Source organism: Aotus nancymaae, unplaced genomic scaffold, assembly GCF_030222135.1.
Source record: "Aotus nancymaae isolate 86718 unplaced genomic scaffold, 86718_ANA_hifiasm-v0.15.2.pri h1tg000131l, whole genome shotgun sequence".
Taxonomy (NCBI): Eukaryota; Metazoa; Chordata; class Mammalia; order Primates; family Aotidae; genus Aotus; species Aotus nancymaae.
Genome location: NW_026988546.1, coordinates 1,079,311 through 1,100,431, shown reverse-complemented (window position 1 = coordinate 1,100,431; position 21,121 = coordinate 1,079,311). Strand labels below are relative to the sequence as shown.

Genomic DNA, 21,121 nt, shown 5'->3' with positions numbered 1-21,121 from the left:
GAGTGGGGCCCCTAGAATAGGCTCCTCTCCTAGAGGGGCGGAGGCAGAACTCCCAGGAATCGTTGCTGCCTTGTGCCTCAGTTTTCCCGGAGGCAAAACTAGAGTTTGGAAAAATCTTCCTTGCTTTCAGTAGAGCACTGAGGTCTCTGTGGAGTGAGCAAAGTGCTTTTGACTTTGATTTGAAAGTGGCCCTGCGCATTTCCCATTTCCCACCCAGCCCAACATAGAGGGCCAGGTGAGGCCCGGAGCGGCGGCTTACGCCTGGAATCCCTTCGCTTTGGGAGGCGGAGACAGAGGCGGGCGGATAACTTGAGCCCAGAAGGTAGAGGCTGCAGTGAGTTTTGATCACATCACTGCACTCTATCCTGAGCAACAGATGGCGACCCTACCTCAAAAAAAAAAAAAAAAAAAAAGCTCAAAACAACAACAAACAGGAGAGGTGGTTAGTGTGAGTTAGACAAGGATCAAACTAGTAAATCCTTGGCCTAGGCTCTGTGGCTAGGCCTGCCAGTAATAGTCAATGTCAGGCCGGGCGCGGTGGCTCACACCGATAATCCCAGCACTTTGGGAGGCCGAGACGGATGAATCACGGGGTCAAGAGATTGAGACCATCCTGGTCAACATGGTGAAACCCCGTCTCTACTAAAAATACAAAAATTAGCTGGGCATGGTGGGGCGCGCCTGTAGTCCCAGCTACTCGGGAGGCTGAGGCAGAAGAATTGCTTGAACCCAGGAGACGGAGGTTGCGGTGAGCCGAGATCGCGCCATTGCACTCCAGCCTGGGTAACAAGAGCGAAACTCCGTCTCAAAAAAAAAAAAAAAAAATGGTCAATGTCCACATGCGTAATGCAGACAGAGAGTGGAAGCTACAAGCTGAGCAGTCCAAAGAGAGGGCATGAGTTCAGCTGTGGGAGGTGGGAATGAGGCCTAGGGTGAATGGAGGCAGGAGGAGGTGCCCAGCCAGCCATAGCAGTAACTTGGACCTGTGGGGGCCAAAGTGGAGGAAACAGCGGGTCAGGGTTTCAGTCTTAGCAGGTGGCTAGTTAGGACGTGAACCCTGTTCCTAGCATGTAGAAGCTACACAAAAATCTTTGTTGATGAATTTTAATATGCATGATAGCTCTAGGCACTTGACACCATCACTGTCATTTTATAGGGTAAAACTGAGGTCTGCTAGATTAGCTCAAGTAACACAGTTGGTAGGTCCTCATTTTATAGGGTAAAATTGAGGTATGATAGATTAACTTAAGTAACTCAGCTGGTAGGTGTTGGAGCCAGAGCTAGACTCAGGCATCCCCCCCACCCCCTTTGCACCCACTACGGACCACTCATCATACTGGTGCTCCTCCTTACACTAAATGAGTGGACCAGGGATGTAGTTTGGCAAACCTGAAATCCTGGCCCTTACCCTTTGGCCCTGGGCTGGAAGATGTCTGCAGGCTCAGTCCATAGCAGACAACACCGTGAGCTCTTCAGGATAAATCCCCTGTCTACCTCGTAATGGGTTGGCTTGTAAGAGCCAGCACCTGTACAGTTGGTAACAGATGACTAGAACAATTATAATGGTACTTATAACAATGCATACCACTTCCAAGTTTACAATCTACTCTCCCCTCCAAGAGAGCTAAGGCTGTGGTGGAAGACAGTATGATGGGATGCCATCAGGAAGCACCTTTGTACATTCTAGAAGCATTGATTGACAGGCACTATGCCCAAGGTTGGAGAGGGAGGTCTGGATGTGGCCCCTGGGGTCACAATCTAGGCCAATCCCTCACTCGTGGGTTGGATACCCCTACTGACAAGGAACTCACTATCTTATAAGACAGCAGCTCATCCCACCATGAGGTAGGGTTATTCTGCCGTCTGGGCATCTGGGCACATTCTGACAGACAGGGGCTGTTGTGCAAAGCCTCAGCAAGTCAACACCTGCCTGTGCCAGCCTGGGAATGATAGGATCTAAATTTAATTGCTTCCTGAGGCAACTGTTTGCAACAGAAAGTAATTTACAATGGCCAATAAATCCTGCGGAAAACAGACATCTCCATTCATCTGGCTAAAAGCATAAACACTTGCATTGCTCAAGCCTCCATGTCACACACCTCCACTCCGGCCCACAGCCACCCTCCTCCTGTACCCTCCAACCACAGGATCCCTGGCCAGGATGCCCCTGTGCCTACAGAGAGGGTCACCTAGCCCCTCAATGTCCTGGTGTCTCTGTGTGTGTCTCAATAATAAGAAAAACAAACCACTTATTAATAAACACATTCTTCCTGTAAAAACATACAAGTAAATTGGCCCTCTCTGATGCTACCCCAAATCCAGTTTCGTCCCTGCCCCAGTGGTAAGGACCCATCAGGTTGAGTGAAGTCTTCCAGAACTTTCCCTATGTATTTTCTTAAATATATATGTATCCATGGTATAGAAAAACATATAGCTTTGTTTTTTGTGTGTGTTTAAAGAAACGATACAATTCTCATTGCTCCATTCTGAAACTCACTTTTTCGATCCCCACTAGATCTTAGAGACATTCCTGGCTAGAACACACAGATCTGCTTCTTTGGGAACTGCTGGGCTTTGTGCCCAAGACAGTGTATTTAATCTTCTCTTGATAGCATTTAATCTTTTTGCGATTACATGAATCCCGCTGAGAACATTATAGACCTCCTTAGAACAGTTTCAGGGTTAAGGAGCTCACAAAGTGTTCCCAGAGACTGAGCTAAAAGCTGCCATCTAACTCCCACCTCTATGCCCTAGCATCTCTTCTTGGCCCACTTCTAGGAAGAAAATCTGGCCCCGGGGGTGGTTCTCATCCTGGAGCTCTCAGAGCTGTAGGGACCATTCAAGATCATCTGTCCACTTGGCCTCATTTTAAAAAGGAGGCCACTAGGTCCAGAGAGGTTAAGTGAACTGCCCAAAGTCACACAGCAAAATCAGTGCTGTTGTTTCTTCTGGGACCTGCAAACCCATCCAGTGCCCTCAGGAAACAGAATGCACAGCCAGTCTTCTATCCTGGGAAGCTCAGTTCCCAGGCTCAGCAGTTGCCAAAGGCCCCTAGGGCTTTGTTTTCAAAGGAGAAATGAAGCAGGGAAGTATTTTTAACACAGCCCCGCCCTACTTGCCTGACTCCTCGTTCCCTGTGCTAGCTGTCCAGGAAAGGCTGGCTTTACAGCGGCATTTGCAACTCATGGAAAACAACAAATGCCCGAAATAGATGATACCCAAGCTCAGGAATGGAAAAAATTGGCTCATGGTTTCAAATGTCTCTTTTAGAAAAAGACAAGAATAGCTTTTGGCCTTTGGGGAACTGCTGGGGGTGAGGGACTGAGGAGGTGGTGGTGAGTCCCAGATCATCAAGGGCCAACTTACGGCCTGAAAGAGCTTTGGCCACTGTACCCCGGAGCGCGTGTAAACTAGCTTCCCGAGCTTTGTCCACACTGGAAGCTGCATCTGCACCTGGCTCTAGGTTCCCTCCAGCCTCCAGCCAATCTGAAACAACTTCCTGTGTTGGGCCAGGGCTGGGCTGGGTTCCCCTCTCTGCCTCACTTCTCCCTGCCACGTCCCAGCAGGGTAGAAACCCATGGTTCTGAACTTCCTGAGCCTGAAGGGTGGAAGATGAATTCCCCTGGGGGAGGGGAACAGAGGGCAAGGAGAGAAGATTGGGGTTTTCAGCTCTACTCAGACACAGCCCAGTTGTGTGGCTTTGGACAAGTCACTTAATGTCTCAGGGCCTCAGGCCCCTATTCTGGAAAGTGGGATTAACACTCCATTTTTTCAGTCATCCACTCATCCAATAAGAGTCATGTGGTCCTACTATGTGCCAGCACTGAGCTAGACATGGGATGTAGCCACAACCAGAACAAAGTCCCAATCCTTGTGGAGCAGAAGATGTAGCCCTTGCCAACTTCACAGGCTACTAAGAATCAGTCCCTGCTCCAGCGACTCAAACAAGGCCTGGTGCTGAAAGGGGTGAAAATGCCTTGGACTAGGGCTGACCCTAACACACACTGCACCAAGCATCTTGCGTCGAGTATTTCATTCAATGTCACTCTAGCCCTCTGAAATGGGCACTGTAACTATATCTATCCCCTTATTACTATTGAGAACCAGAGAGTCTGGACAAGCCTGCAGGCTTGTCCACAGACAGGAAGGAGTAAGTTTGGACTGGGTGAGGGCCAGGCACTGGTAAGTCCCAGGGTCAGGGTAACTAAGCTCCATGTGAGTCTCGACTACAGCTCAGCACAAAATGCACCGGAGAAGGAATCTTTTAAAACTGTTGGGTCTGGCCAGGTGCAGTGGCTCATGCTTGTAATCCCAGCACTTTGGGAGTCCGAGGCAGGTGGATCACGAGGTCAAGAGATCGAGCCCATCCTGGCCAACATGGTGAAACCCCATCTGTACTTAAAAAAAAAAAAAATTAGCTCAGCGTGGTGGTGCGTGCCTGTAGTCCCAGCTACTCGGGAAGCTGAGGCAGGAGCATTGCTTGAACCCAGGAGGCAGATGTTGCAGTGAGCTGAGCTCGTGCTACTGCCCTCCAGTCTGGTGCCTGGTGACAAAGAGTGAGACTCTGTCTCAAAACAAACAAACAAACAAACAACAACAACAACAACAAAAACCGTTGGGTCTGTGTGGCACTATTACTTAAAATAAGGTCTCAAGCCAACCCTTCCACTCTCTGCTGTATGTCAGATGACCCTCCCACTTGACAGAAGAGTAAACTGAGGCATGTAGAGGTGAAATGACTTCCACCAACCAGACCCTACCCAACTCCCTCACTGGGCCAAGATGAGGCAGGAGAGGGGCGAGGGGTTGGGCTGGGGGTGAGGGTCCCTAGGTGATGGGGCTGTGCCTGGGGACAGGAGAGAACTCCATCTCCCAGGATGCCATGCAAGGGGGGCGTGTAGGGGCTGGGCCTCCATGTAGGCTGGGCTGAAATTTCTTGGTATTAAAAAAAAAAGGAGCAAAAGGAAAGAGAGAAAGAATCAAAGCCTCAAGCGTCAAGTCTAGGAATAGCACCGGAGTTGGGCCAAGTCATTAGAGACGATGAGTAATCCGGTTAAGTCATTTCTCTAAACACCATTCCTTGTAAGAGAATTAAAATATCAGCTTACATCAGAGGGGGAGAGGCAGGCTCCAGGGCCCCGGGAGGGAGTGTGGCCAGGAAGGGGCGTGGTTGGCGTGCTCTGCCACTGGGCACTGCCCCAGGTGGGGGCTGCACACGGGGCCCTGCCAGCTGAGCCCTGGGCTTCAGGTGGGGGCTGGCATCCAGCTAACGAGGGCATGGGGGAGCGGCCCGCCACACCTCAGTTTACCTCATTGTTCAGGGTGCTGTGGGAAGTTCGGTGCTGGCTGCTCTTGGGAGAATCGTTGTTCCTACTGGGGGCAGCTGTGTTTTTTTTCTTCAGGGTCCCTTCTCCCTCCTAAGATGTCGAGTTGGTATCTTGACAACTTCGGGTCTACCGTCAGAGTGAAAGGCTGGGGACCAGCTTGGGGACACTGGGAGGGGAAAGAGGGGTCCCCAAACCTCTGGAGAGGTGCCAATTTCCCTCTAGAGTAACTGGAACATTGTAAGGGGTGATGCCTTAATTTCCATTTTCCCTTTAGTTTCCCTGTATTTGGAGAACACAGGGCTGGGAATCTGCCAGGCTTTTAGGGGCAGTAGTGACTGCCACTTTCCTTGTCCCGTGGGCAGGATTGTGATGATCTATGGAGAGCTGGCTGATCATGAAGCTGACCCTTGTGGGAGGCAGTGGCACAGCCCTGTGGTCCCAGCAACTCAGGAGCTGAGGTGGGAGTGGGATTTCTTGAGCCAGGAGTTTGAGGCTGCAGTAAGCTATGATCATACCAGGGCACTCCAGCCTGGGCAACATATTGAGACCCTGACTTCAAAAAAAAAGCTGCCCTTAGCCTCGTTATAATGCCTACCCTCTGAGCCAGGACTCACAGTGTAAATTGGGTCTCAGCTATGAGCAGGACACAGACATCATCTCACCCTCTGTAGCCCTAAAGAGGCCTGGAGACTCCTCAATGGCCTCCCAGCCATCTCTAGGCAGTGTAAAATCAGTCAGGTTTCTGGTAGCGGGCACTGAACACTTGAGACAGGCTCCTTCCACATGCTGACTCCTGCAGTGACAGGTTACGAGAGGTCCATGCCTCCCCGGGAACTTCTCAGCCTGTCCAGAGAACGGAAACCTCCTGGCTCTGGAGCCAGGTGGACTGCTTTGCAATCCGGGTACCCTCCCTTGCAGATGGTGTGACCTGGGATGGGTTATTCACTGTCTCCAACCCTCAGTTTTCCCGTGTGAAACAGCGTTAGCAATACTTGCAAGATTACTGTGAGGGTGAGAAATAACATAAGCCTTCAACAAGTGGCCATTCTGTTGTGGAGGCTGCAGGAGGAAAACAGCTTCCTCCACCAGCGACATCGGAACTTCCGAGGTAGAGTCTGTGTTCCTCAGGCACTGCCCTGATGGCCCAGGGCTGGGCCCTGAGACCCCCCTTCTGGTTTTCCAGGTCTTCAGGTAGCAGCTGCAAAGTCCCTCCAGGTCCCTGGTAGGGTTCTAGGCTCTGGCCAGTATTCAAGCATGAAGAGGGGAATTGTGGGGGAGGTCAGTGACTCATCTCCAATCTGAGTGGGCCCCACTAACCCCTTTGATACTGGAAGCCCAGGGTTTTGGGGAGGGACTGCTCTAATTCCTCCTCCCCAGATGAACTCATGGGACCTGGTGAATATGAAAACTAAAGCTTTCGGCCTTGCAATAGTCTGGGGTCCGCTGGCTCCAAGAACTCAGATCCTCAGAGGTTTCATACTCTCACTGCGGCTTCCCCATACCACAGCCTGGACCTGAAGCCCAGGTCCTTGCTTTCATCATAATGGTGTCATCCACCCTGCACCTGCCACAGGCAGGGCTGCTCTCCCTGCCTGACATCCCAACTACCTTTGTTGGAAACAGCAACTGACAGGGAAAACCCAAGGTGAACCCAGGTTTAAGTGGTCCTGCCTGCACCCCAAGAGCTCTCATTCTCCCTGCACCTGCTGTGCATCCTTTCTGCTGCTGCAGGCCCAGGTGCGAATGTGCAAACCTGTGTACACATGCCTGTCCATCTATGCATGGGTCTTGCATGCCAGGAGCCCACAGCTCACACATTGGATTGCACAAACATATGTATACACTGTGACTCAACAGAGAGCCTGCAAGAAGCCCGTGAGGCTTTCTTCTCCACATCTGGGGCACCCTGGCCTGCCTTGGACTCCTAGAAGAGGACACATGGTTACCCAGCCCCCCTCCCTCACCCCAGCTGCACACCTGTGCCATGGTGTCTTCAGCCATGGGGTCGGCTTGAGGGACTTTGCTCTGTTAAAACTACCTTCCTTCTCTGCCTTGGCTGCAGCAGGCTCTTCTAGACCTGCCTGAGTGGTACTGGCCACGGCTGAAGGCAGAGGGCTGCATGCAGGGGGCTCCTCTGGGCCTTGGACCTGTGTGAGGACAGCTCTGGACATGGAGGTAGCTTGGCATCCCCCCTCTCTGGCAAATCTGGCAATATAGCCACACTGGGAGGGTTGTGCCCCAGTGCCCGTGCTGTTCCTGGCACTGCATGTGTGCATGGGCTGTACCCTCCAGGCCTGGAGGAGCCTTCCTGGGCTTGACAGTTCCCACTGCATCTACCTAGTGAGCTTCTACTTATCCTTCAAGGGCCCACCTGAGGCTATAGATACCCAGGGGTCTCAGCACACACCTCCGCCATGGCACGTGTGCTCCTGTGGTCAGCCCCATGCCAATGTGTGACTGGCCAGCAGCTCCCGAGCCTCTCTTCTCCAGCTAGAAGTGGTTTTTACTGTCTGCCCACACCACGCTGCTGACAGGGCCACAGAGCCCCGGCCAATGCTCCTCCAGAAGAGGAAACTGAGGGTCTAAGTCGGAAGGGGCTTGTCCAAGCTCTCACAGTTGCTTCAAAAGGCTCCACAGCTGGTAAAAGAATTGAGAAGGAAGAGGAGGAAGTGAGAGGCCACTGAGGGCAGGTGCACAGTAGGTGCTCAATGAAGATCCACGGAAGGAGAATGAAGGGCACGAAGAAGTGAGAGGGAGGAGGAAGAAGCCAGGCACCCACCTCCACCCCCATCCCACGTCTCTCTCCATCACCAGGCACTATCTGCCTTTCCTTCCCCAGGGGTTAGCGTTTCCTAGTTGTCAAGGGCAGCACATTATAGATGCTTGGGCTTTGACCTCACATGCGCCCCTCTTGCTGGAGTCTTGCTGGAATCACACCCTCCCTCAGGCTGCAGGCTGGCTGCTCAGACCACAGCCCCTTTCCTGAGTATTCCTGTTGCTGCTGGATCCTGGCTGGGGGTAGTGAGCACAGCCTGGGTCTCAGACTCCAGGACAGCACCTCCTCAGCTCCCCAGGGAGCTCAGAGGCCCCAAGCCCCTAGCCAGCTTGTCTCAGATGGAGGGAGGTTCTGGGCACCCCGTAGCTGGACTCTGGGGACTTCGAGGCCTGCCTCGGCTGAACAGAATCTGCCTTGGTACAGATTCTGTGCCAAAGCGATGGACAAATTTTTCTCCACAGGAAAACCAAGTACCCCAGCGCTCTTGAGCTCTCTGTGCTGTCTTCTATCTATGAAACGGGCACAGGCACAGTAACAGCCCTCAAGCCTCCCGGTGCAGTTACGGGCATTTGATGAGCTGTTTCTCATAAAGAGCTCAGAACTGTGCCCACTGGTGGGAGGAAGTGCTCCATAAACATTAGCTGGTTTCTACAGCCCTGGATGAAACAGAAGGCATGGGGTGGGCCTGGGCTGGGGGAGTGAAGACAGGAAATCTGACTTCCAGCCCCAGCTCAGCAGATAGGCCCCCAACCCCACTGCCTTCCCTCCTTCTGTACATGTGTGTCATATTTTGTTGGCTTTGGGTCTTTCTTTTTCTTCTTCTTCTTTTTTTTTTTTTAAAATAAACAAGGGCTGCCTGTAACCCCTAATATTCTGGGTAAGTATTGAAACAGCTCAGAAATCCCCTCCTCCCCTTGTGACTCAGTGGCAGGGGCCATAAGCAGAACTACTGGTGACACTGTGGGAGAGAAATTCTGCAAAATAACAGCTGGGCAGCCCGGGACCCCAGGGAGTTGAAATGGGGCCTCGGAGACATCAGAGTGTCCTGGGGAGGCACCAAGGCCGGAGGCCCCCCAGGGACCATGGAGGGGGCTTTAAGCCCTGAAAAAGATCATTATGCCTATCCCCCCAGCATAACGAGAAATAAAAACAACCCGGGACAATTAGATTAGTGTAAGGAAGTCCCTCAAGAGTTTGACTTTTCCCGTAACGGCGATTTTCGATGCTCGTTGGGAAACCAAATTCTTTCCAAGCATTATTCTTTTTCTATTTTGGTGCCCTAAGCACGAGCATAGTTGACCAAGTCCCTGCCCCAGCCCTCAGCGACCCCTGCGGGCTGCCCGGCCCTTCTGGGCACCGGCTCCAGCTCCTGGACTGCCGCTGGGGGCGGAGGGGGTGGCACTGGGCTGCGGGGAGGGGGAAGTAGGGCTGGGAGGGCGCCCAGCGCCTCGGCCGCGCCCCCCCACCCCACCCCCACCCAGGACCGCGCTAGGGTTTCAGAAAGCGCTCTTCTGGCCCTGGCGCCGGATCTGACTCAAAAAGCGGAGCTGGCTCAAACCGAAAGAATAATTCGGTTAGCCAAAGCGCCGATATTTCTCTGGGGCCCAAATGGCTGCCAGGCAGGGGGCTCCAGGGCCGCAGCCTCGCCGGCCCCTCGGGCCCCGCCGAAAGCCCCAGGCCCCACACAGCCTCGCACCGAAGGGAGCAGGAAAAGCAGCTGAGTGGAGGGCGCCTCCTCTAGTCCCGCAGGCTCTGCCAGCCCGACCGTCGCGCCGCTCCCCAGGCCTTTCCCTACCTGTCCCAGCGGGCCCTGCTCTCCCGGGTTCTCAGGACGCGGGGCAGACCCCTCAGGCCTCTGTTCCAGCAGCACGCGCATTCCAACACACATCCGCACGTGAAGTTTCTCTGGACGTATCATATGGACACTGCTGGGGGCTCCACCCACTCTTAGAGGGGCCTGCCGTCTTATTGCAGGGGTGTCCAGTCTTTTGAAGTTGAACAATTGTCTTGGATCATATGTAAAATACACTAACACTACCGATAGCCAGGGGAACTAAAAAAAAAAAAAAAAAAAAAAATCGCAAAAATACCTCAGTGTTTTAAGAAAGCATATGGATTTGTGTTGGGTAAGAAAGCGTATGGATTTGTGTTGGGTAAGAAAGCGTATGGATTTGTGTTGGGCCGCAGGCCGCTCTTGGGCCACGCATTGGACAAGCTTGCATTCTAGAGACCAACTTGAAACTAACTTGAAAAGAAAAAACCATTTCAGCAGATTCAACACCCCTGTCACCTGCCCCCATCGGTGCCTGCCCTTTGGCCAGCATCCTAGAGGTCACAGTGAGGCCCAAATGAACAGGGTTTTACTGAACTGACATGTCCCAGAGAGAACATTGGTCTATACAAAGAGGCTAATCATTTGTTTCAGGCTGAATTACCAGGGTGGCATGGGTGGGGCAGGCCCAGGGGCTCCCGTCTGCCCCGCCTAATCCCCAAGTCCAGTCTTAGGTGCCCATATGTATTCTCTTCCGGTCCCCACTCCCCTCAGTCTGAAGCAGGGACCTGGGCTTTGCAGGCGCAGAAGCTGTCTGGCTCTGGGAGCCTGCTGGACTCAAGTTCGTTCTGACCTCAAGACAGGTGTGGGCAGGAGATGCTGACAGCTGGGCTGGTTTCCTGGGCTGCCCAGAACACCTGGCCTCTCAGCCCAGCATGCTGTCTCAGCACAAAATTCGCCCTGTAAGCAGGACCCTCCTGAGCTCCCAGGCAGGGCCAGGCACACAGCTGCTGTCACGGGCAACAGTCCTGCAGACAGTGAGACGTTGTGACACAGCCCTGCACACACAGCCTGGCTGCTGCCCACCACACACAAGGACAGGCACCAAACACAGCTAAGCTCCGGGACCTGCAGGGTCAGCTGAGCATGTGAGGAGGATTCAGGTGCCTGCAATCCCTGCCTCCTTGGCACAGCGTGATGCTACAGAGTGGGCTGGCAGGGCTGGGTCATCACAGCTCCTGACCTACCAGAAGACCTACTGTCACCCATCCCTCAGTTGTCACATTGCTGGGGAGTCTTAAGAGGAGGAAGGCACCAGGTTGGTCCCAGCCATGCTGGGACTTGGAGCAGTCACTAGGCCTGATACTGAAGTCTGTCAATATCATAATAAGTGGCTTAGAGGGGGCTGTATTGACTGTTAATCCCAAGGGGTGAGGGAGCACTTCGCTGCTGGAAGAAAGCTGGGAGCATCTCTCTCTCTCTCTCTTTTTTTTTTTTTTGAAACAGAGTCTTCTCCTGTCACCCAGGCTGGAGTGCAGTGGTGCAATCTCAGCTCACTGCAGCCTTGGACCTCTGGGCTCAAGTGATTCTCCTACCTCAGCCTCCCGAGCAGCCATGATCATAGGCATGCACCACCACGCCTATCTAATCTTTTAAAATTGTTCATGGAGATAGGATCTCGCCATGTTGTCCAGGCTGGTCTTGAATGCCTGGGCTCAAGTGATCTGCGCACTTTAGCCTCCTGAAGTGCTGGGATTACAGGCGTGAGTCACTGTGTCTGGCTCCATTTCCATTTTAAGATGCAAAGGGGGAACTTGGAGGAAGGACAGGGAGCTGAGTGGGTCCTGCAATACTGTGTACATTCTGGGAGTCCTCACTGCCCTGGTACCCCGACACCAGTCTATCACTGAGGAGTGGCAAGGGCTGCCCTAGATCTGGCCCAGAAGGTCTCTGAGCTCCTATTTAGAATGCCATGCCGGTGGTGTGGAGGGGCTTGATCACACTTGGGCTTGTGCGCACGTGTCCCGTGGAATGTCTCGGCATGCCTCCATGTGGGAGAGCATCCTGCCTTCTTGCATAGCAGGGAAGCTTTCACAGGAACTCTAACCCTGTTGAAGGGAAGTAGGGAAATGAGGGGTGGCTGAGACATCAGGCTGCCTGCTCAGCCTTGCGGAGGGAGGAGAGAAGACTGCGGAGGTCTCAGAGATCACTTCTGCTTCCCATGAAGGCCCCCACCTGGGATCCCCAAGGTCCAAAAGCCCTCTGGAGGGAGGAACCCTCCTAAGGGGCGGGAGCCCGGGATCATCAACCAATCCATCAAATTTCCCTCCGAGCCCTTTATCACTGTGCCCTGTTTTTACAGACAGGAAAGCCAAGGCCCAGAGAGGAAAGTGGTGTGCTCGAGACCACACTGCAGATCAGGGGTGGGGCAGGGTCTGGTGCCTGCACTGCAGTCAGGAGAGGGCGGTGGCCTGGCAACCCTGGATCTGCTGCCTGAGGGCGTTAGGGGTGGGGAGGGGACTTCAATGGATGCCATGCCCTTAGTAGCAGTGGCTGCTTCACCCTCCATCCCCGGCCAGTTACTTGGAACAAGGTATGTTTTGCTAACCTTTTACCTGGGGATCTCCAAGCACACGATGAATTCAGAGAATTTAGTTGCTGGTTTCTGTACATTTTTTTTCCCCCTGTAGTCTGGCCTGTTTATCATGAGCTCTGCTAATCAGAATATTCAAGTGCATGCACGTACACAGGCATACACGATGTGCAGGGCGTTCTGGGGAATTCACTTTTCTGGGTAACTGAGGGTTAACTGGAAACCTGTGTTTTTATGCCTTATTGAAAATTTTTCTACAAATGATGAGCATTTCCCCAACTTAGTATTTTGAAAAGTTCCACCACTTTCTAAATACGTGACCTTGGTCGAGTTACCTAACCTCAGTAACCTCAGTTTCCTTATCTGTGAAATGTGCAGAGCAATGCCTCTCTAGGTAATGAAAGGAACTAGAAATAAAAGCAGTGCATAGCATACCGTGTGTGCTTTAGAAATAGAGCCATTGCTACCTCTGTTAGGACTCCTATTACCTGGTCAAAATAACAGGAAAGTCCACCAAGGATCTTCATGGGCATTTGGGACTCTGGTTTGGATGCCATTGCACATCTGGCATCCATCTGCAGTTTCTGTCCCAATTAAGTCCTCCCAAGGAGATAGTTTTCTTATGATTTGCTGCTTTCTCATAAAAGCCGTTGCAGCTGTGAGAGCTGCATGCAATGAACCAAAGACCTTTGGTCTGGAGCCCATACATTCTCTTTGAGTTTGTTGTGCTTCCTCTGGGAAAGGGTTGGCAGATGAATGGCAGGGCCTGGGCTCAGCCTTCCTGGGATTCTGTTTCACCCCACACTGTGTCACGCATGCCCCCTGCACAGCACAGGACCCACTCTGTTGCCAGAGGGCCAGCCAGGAAAGAGGGAAGGGGGCACCCTGGCCGCTGAGAAATCAGGAAGGGCACCCCAGTCCAGGGAAGAGCAGGACAGGCTCTGGATCCCCAGCAACTATAGGGGGATTGGGAGTGCTGGGGAGGGGTCTAGATCTTAGTCTTGGCCTGGTGCATTCTAGGAAGTTCTTTTCTTTTCTTTTCTTCTCCTTCCTTTTCTTTTCTTCTTTCAACAGAGTCTTGCTCTGTTGCCCAGGCTGGAGTGCAGTGGTGCGATCTTGGCTCACTGTAACCTCTGCTTCTTGGGTTCAAGCAATCCTGGTGCATTCTAGGGAGCCCACTCTCTTCTCTTTTCTTTTCCTTTCTTCCTTTCTTTCTTTCTTTCTTCCTTCCTTCCTTCCTTTCTTTCTTTTTCTTTTTTCTTTCTTTCTTTCTTTCTTTCCTTCCTTCCTTCCTTCCTTCCTTCCTTCCTTCCTTCCTTCCTTCTTTCTTTCTTTCTTTCTTTCTTTCTTTCTTTCTTTCTTTCTTTTTCTTCTCTCTCTCTCTCTCTCATTTTTGAGACAGAGTTTCACTCTTGTTGCCCAGGCTAGAGTGCAATGGCATGATCCTGGCTCACGCAACCTCCACCTCCTCGGTTCAAGCTATTCTGTCTCAACCTCCCAAGTAGCTGGGATTACAGGCATGCACCACCACAGCCCGCTAATTTTGTATTTTTAGGAGAGACGGGATTTCTCCATGTTGATCAGGCTGGTCTTGAACTCCCGACATCAGGTGATACACCCACCTCGACCTCCCAAAGTGCTGGGATTACAGGCATGAGCCACTGTGTCTGGCCTCCTTTTTTTTTTTTTTTTGACAGAGTCTTGCTCTGTCACTCAGGCTGGAGTACAGTGGTGAGATCTTGGCTCACTGCAACCTCTGCCTCCTGGGAAGTGACCCTTGTGCCTCAGCCTCCCAAGTAGCTGGGATTGCAGAGGCATGCACCACACCCAGTTAATTTTTTTTTTTTTTGTATTGTTATTAGTAGAGACAGGGTTTTACCATGTTGGCCAGGCTAATCTCAAACTCATGGCCTCAAGTGATCTGACCGCCTTGGCCTCCCAAAGTGTTGGGATTATAGGTGTGAGCCACCGCCCCCAGCCTGCTAGGCAGCTTTTTCTTGACCTGCCCCCAAATCGATCTAAATTGAACAGTTGAGGAGCTGCCTGGAAGTGGGGAGCCCACGGGACCCCCAGCTCCATGAAACTATTCCTGTTGGCTGTGGAGGGGGAGGAGGCAGCCACAGATGGGGAGGGTGGCAACCAGGCACCTCCCCTTGCAGGACCACTGCCTTGCCCCCACTGATGCAGCGCTATCTGCTCAGAGACGAGGCCTGGGTGCCTACTGGTTCCCTGCATCAGAGGCACGGTCCTGTGAAAGCATGGAGTTCAGTCAGATCAACCCACAGCCCTGTCACTTACTGGGTGGCCTTGGGCAGGCCACTTCGATCTCTGGGCCTTACTCTCCTTACCTGTAAAATGGAAATACCTTTTGGTGATGATGTGAAGATGCAATGAGACTAGTGTGTGAAAAGTCAGCCTGGTGCAGTTCCTAGGCTTACAACCTGCCTCCTGCCTTTTGCTCAGGGCTGCCGAGAGAAGCAGCCAGTGTGGTGCTGGGCAGAGCCCTGCAGACTGAGGGCAGAGCACTGTAGGCTTTGGTTTCTGGGATGGGGACAAAGGCCATGTCTAGGTTTCATCTGTATTCAGTCCCTCTTCTTTCTCCCTCCAGCTCAGTCTGTCCTGCCTCTCTGCTTCTCTTTCTTCCTCCCCACAGCCCACCCCAGGCCCCTACGCAGCCTTCATATGGAGGCCTGTCACACTGGCACAGGGCCTGCAGTAGTATAAGGTGTCCCACCCCCCTTAGACTCACTTTTGTCCACCTGGAGCCAGCATCCTGGGGCACATAGAGGCCCACAGTGGTGCCTGAGCTCCTGCACACCCAGAAGCTGGAGGGTGGGAGAGGAGGGAGGGGGACGCACAAATGTTGTATTGTTTGATAGAGTACACACACACTGAGCATGTACTGTGTGCAGAGACAGTGCCACTGGTCACTTATTTCATTTTTTGCTGCTGTAACAGAATGCCACAGACTGGGTAATTTATAAAGAATAGAAATCGGCTGGGCGCGGTGGCTCATGCCTGTAATCCCAGCACATTGGGAGGCCGAGGCAGGTGGATCACGAGGTCAAGAGATCGAGACCATCCTGGTCAACATGGTGAAACCCCGTCTCTACTAAAAATACAAAAAATTAGCTGGGCATGGTGGTGCGTGCCTGTAATCCCAGCTACGCAGGAGGCTGAGTCAGGAGAATTGCCTGAACCCAGGAGGTGGAGGTTGTGGTGAGCCGAGATCGCGCCATTGCACTCCAGCCTGGGTAAAAAGAGCAAAACTGTCTCAAAAAAAAAAAAGAATGGAAATCTATTCAGCTCACTGTTCTGGAGGTTGGGAAATTCAAGAGCATGGTCCCAGCATCTGGTGAGGGCCATTCTGTGGCAGAAGGCAGAGGTGAAAGCAAGGGCAGGAGAGACAAAGAGAGGAAATTGGCTGAATTCATCCTTTTTATCAGGAGCCCACCCTGGTGATAACTCCTCACTCATTCTTGTATAAATAGCATTAATCCACTCTGGAGGGCAGAGCCCTTATGACCTAATTACCTCTTAAAGGTTTCACCTCTTAATACAACCACAATGAGGACAAGCTTCCAACACATGAATTTTGGGGGAACACATCCAAACTATAGCAGCCAGGGTGGAGGAGATTGTGCAAAAAGCATTCTTGCTACTCATATTGAAAATATCACTTTGTGGCCAGGTGCAATGGCTCATGCCTGCAATCCCAGCACTTTGGGAGTCTGAGGTGGGTGGATCAAGAGGTCAGGAGCTCAAGACCAGCCTGGTCAATATGGTGAAACCCCATCTCTACTAAAAATGCAAAAGACTAGCTGGGCATGGTGGCACATGCCTGTAGTCCCAGTCGTTCGGGAGGCTGAGGCAGGAGAATTGCTTGAACCTGGTGGGGTGAAGGTTGCAGAGAGCCAAGATTGTGCCACTGCACTCCAGCCTGGGTGACAGAGCAAGGCTCTGTCACAAAAAAAAAAAAAAGAAAAGAGAAGAAAATATCGCTTTGTATATGTACAGCATAGAAAACTTCACAAGTGCTCTCCTACGCTAGCTTATTTTACTCCTTGCCACAATAATCCCTGACTTCAAAAAGCTTATTTAGTTACTGGAGAAAGTTGTGAATAACTATGATACAATGCAGCAGAGCAACATAAGGGGGAAATATCCCTAATCTAAGGATGTCCAGAGGTAAAGACTTGAGCCAGGTCTTTAAAACAGCCAACCAACAAATGTAGGTTAATTTGTTGTTAACGCAGTATGTGTCAGAACACTGATTTTGAAGGGATTGGCAAGCAAATTATACTTCCCATCATCCCTTGCAGTTAGGGGTAGGCTTAGGACCTAGTACTGGACAATGAGGTGTAAGTAGAAGTCAGCTGGGGATTTTTGGGAGTTCGAATATCCTGGTGTAAACCTCACCCCTTCCTTGTTGTCACTTCCTTTTTTTTTCTTCTGGGGAGGTGGAGTAAGGCTGAGGTGGAATCAGGGGACAGGTGCTGATGCCTCTCAGTCACTACAGGAGCTTTAAGGCCCTGGGAAACTCATTACACTCTCTGGATCTGTTTCCTTATCTGTAAACCAGAGGTTGAATGAGATAAAAAAAAAATTAAGCATTCACTTTTGCTAATTTATAATATGTGAACATATAATACACATACAAGCATCTGTGAATGGGTTGAGAAATATGATTTAATTGAAAAAACTCAGATTACTGCAATATAGTATCTTAAGGAGCTAAGTGTAAAGTAGGGGCTCCAGTAGATTTAAAAGAAATCTGTTTAGGACAGCTGCCACTCTTTGAGGCTCATTATCTGTGGCAGAAAAAAATGAGTATTTTAGTAAAAAACATCTGGCCGTGCACATTTTTGCTGCCTAACAAGTGTGCAGTTCTTCAGCCAGCATGAGGACAAAGCTCTGTACTGCCTCCTTCAGTTTACACAAACTGGCAGATGAAGAAATTATGTCTAGAATTAGATCACGTTAAAGGACCGATTATAATCTTAAAGCATCTGTGATTCTAATGTGAAGGTCTGGAGTTGATAACCCTTTGTTTAAAGTCTCACAGTATGATGGTGACTTTGACAGTTTTTTTTCTTGCAGTTCTGTACCTGTTTGCTGTATATATTTTATAGTTATTAGTCGCAAGCAGGTTCAACATTATTTTATCCTATTGGTGACTTATTCCTTTTATCATTATATAATGACACCTTTTTCTTAGTGATGACTTTTGCCTTAAAGTCTATCTTGCCTAATACTAATATTGCTACACCATCTTTCTTTTGGTTAGTATCTTCTTAGTATATAAATACTCCCAATATTTCTGTGTCATTATGTTTTAGGTGTATCTTTTATAAATAGCATATAGCTAGAATTTAAGAAATATAATCTGAGAAGCTGTTATTTAAATGAAAAATCTAGTCCATTTACATGTACTATTATTTATATATTTGTATTTAATTCTGCAGTCTTACTTATTTTTTATATTTCCTTTTCTTTTCTTTCTTTCTTTTTTTTCTTTTTTGAGACAGTCTTACTCTGTTGCCTAGGCTGGAGTGCAGTGGTGCAATCTTGGCTCACTGCAATTTCTGCCTCCTGGGTTCAAGTGATTCCCCTGCCTCAGCCTCCCAAGTAGCTGGGATTACAGGCACATGCCACCACACCTGGCTAATTCTGTATTTTTGATAGAGACAGGCTTTTGCCATGTTGCCCAGGCTGGTCTCGAACTCCTGGCCTCAAGTAATTCACCCACCCTGGCCTCCCAAAGTGCTGGGATTATAGACATGAGCCACTGTGCTCAGTCTATATTTGTCATGTTTTTGCTTTGTTTTCTTCCTCCTTTTGTTAGTGCCTTTTTTGTTGCTGTTGTTGACAGATTCTCGCTCTGTCAACCAAGCTGGAGTGGCGCAATCTTGGCTCACTGCAGCCTCCTCCTCCTGGGTTCAAGCAATTCTTGTGCCTCAGCCTCTGGAGTAGCTGGGACTACAGCTGCACACCACCACACCCAGCTAATTTTTGTATTTTTAGTAGAGATGGGGTTTCACCATTTTGGCCAGGCTGGTCTTGAACTCCTGACCTCAGATGATCCACCTACCTTGGCCTCCCAAAGTACTGGGATTATAGGGAGAGCCACCATGCCTGGCCTGCTAGTGTCTGTTATATTGATCAAATTTTCTTTATCTCTACCCCTTTCCTTATACTGCTCTGAAAATTATACATCACATTTTGATTCTTTTAGTAGCTAACATATATTTCTATCATGCATATTTAATTTAACAAGGGATAAATTAATCAATATATTTAATTAATATAATTTTATTTTGTAAGAGATAGGACTTACTCCACCACTCAGGCTGGACTACAGTGGCATGATCATAACTCACTGCAGCCTCAAACTCTTGGGCTCAAGGGATCTTGCCACCTCAGCCTCCCAAGTAGCTAGGACTATAGGTGCATACCTCCATGCCTGGCTAAGTTTAGAAAAAATTTTTTTGTGGAGACAGAGTCTTGCTACGTTGCTCAGCCTGGTCTGGAACTCTTAACCTCAAGAGATTCTCCTGTCTCAGCTTCCCAAGTGCTGGATTACAAGCATGAACCACTCTACCTGGCCTATATCGTTATGGCCCTCCCAAGCAAGGATCTTAAAAGCTTCATCTGCAATCACACACCTCCCATTTTCCACGTATTATCATCTAATGTTCTATTTTCATCTTATTTTTAACATTCCAAATTATTCATTATTGCAGTTATTGGTATAAATCAATGACTTTTTTTTTCTTTCTAGAGATGGGGTTCTCTCTCTGTTGCCCAGGCTGGAGTGCAGTGGCAAGATGATAGTTCACTGCAGCCTCCAGCTCCTGGGCTCAAAGCTCCTCCCACCTCAGCCTCCTAGGACTGCAGGCACATGCCACCACGCCCAGCTTATTTTTTTTTTTTTAATGTTTTTGTAGGATCCAGGGTCTTGCTATGTTGCCCAGGTTGGTCTCAAACTCCCACCCTCAAGTAATCCCCAGCATCAGCCTCCTGAATAGTTGAGATTACAGGTTCAAGTCACCAGGCCCAGCTCAATGACTACTTAGGTTTATAATGGATAAATTTGTTTTGTTTACTGTGGCAGTTTGTTTGTTTTTTGTGACAGAGTTTTGCTCTTGTTACCCAGGCTGGAGTGCAGTGGCATGATCTTGGCTCACTGCAACCCTCACCTTTCCGTTTCAAGCGATTCTCTTGCCTCAGTCACCGACTAGCTAGGATTACAGGCATCTGCCACCACGCCCAGCTACGTTTTGTATTTTCAGTAGAGATGGGGTTTCACCATGTTGGCCAGGCTGGTCTCAAACTGCTGTCCTTGTGACCTCCCCGGCCTTGGCCTCCCAAAGTGCTGGGATTACAGGTGTGAGCAACTGCACCCGGCTGGCAATTTGTACTTTTTAAAGATAGAAGCAACCATAGCTCCCATTTCACATGCTCTTCTGCAGTATGACCTTGATGCCCCCCATCAAGAGATGGAATCTAATTCTTCTTCTTTTGAATTTGGGATGACCTTAGGGACTTGTTTTAGTCACTAGAATGTAGGTGTGACTTCTGAGGCTAGGTTAGGAAAGATCACACATCCTCTCCCTGGTTCTTTGGAGCACTTGCTCTCTGGACAGTCCCATCGAAAGGCCATTTTGAAGATGTTACAGTCAACAGTCTCCACTCAGCACAGTCTTTGAGTAATCTTAGCTCAGATGCCAGAAATGTGAGTGAAGAGGCCTCCAGATGCTTCCAGCCCTCAGCCCCATGATCCATCCTCAGCCAGTCAAGACTTTCCAGCTGGAGTCCCAGACATCATTTAAAAAGTCAAGCTGGTCAGTCTTGGTGACTCACACCTGTAATCTCAGTGCTCTGGGAAGCCAAGTTGGGTGGATCACTAGAGGCCAGGAGTTCGAGACCAACCTGACCTACATAGTGAAACCCTGTCTCTACTAAAAATACAAAAATTAGCTGGGTGTGGTGGCGCATGCCTGTAATCTCAGCCATTTGGGAGGCTGAGGCAGGAGAATCGCTTGAACCTGGGAGGTAGAGGTTGCAGCGAACCAAGAAAACACTGTTGCAATCCATCCTGGGCAACAAGAGTGAAATGCCATCTCAAAAAAACAACAACAACAACAACAAAGGGCGAGCCATCCTTGCTGTATCTGACTTCCTAACCCACAAAATCTGTGAGCATAATAAAATGGCTGTTCTTTTACTTCACTAAATTTGGGGTGGTTTGTTACACCCCCAAAAGATAACTGGGACACTTTGATTGCATATATTTCCCATGGGTTCCGTTTCCTTCTTACGATATACATCCTGCAGCAATTCTTTCAGCGAGGATCTTGAGTGATACATCTTGTTTTTGTCTGCAAATATCTTTTCCCTCTTACTCTTGAATAATAATTTTCATGGGTCTGGAACTTGAAGTTCATGGTTATTTTCCCTGAGCACATTGAATATATTTATGCTTGTTGTTTTATGGCCTATATTATTGTGAAAAGTTGTCTCTAATCTAATTATTGATCCTTTTAAAGTAAGCTATATTTTCTCTCTAATTGCTTTTAAGATCTATCTTTGGTGTTCTGCAATATCTTTGTGTATTTATTTTTATTTTTCATGCCCAGGAATCAATGTGCCTC

The 21,121-nt window shown here is 49.9% G+C and overlaps 1 long non-coding RNA gene across 1 annotated transcript; it reads left to right on the top strand.

Annotated features, from left to right (window-relative positions):
* The first annotated feature begins 4,972 nt into the window (after window positions 1-4,972).
* Window positions 4,973-9,269, top strand: LOC110568449 (uncharacterized). Its single transcript, XR_002478736.1, has 3 exons — window positions 4,973-5,052; window positions 7,393-7,502; window positions 9,029-9,269. It is a non-coding gene; the product is annotated as an uncharacterized LOC110568449 (long non-coding RNA).
* The last annotated feature ends 11,852 nt before the right edge of the window (window positions 9,270-21,121 follow it).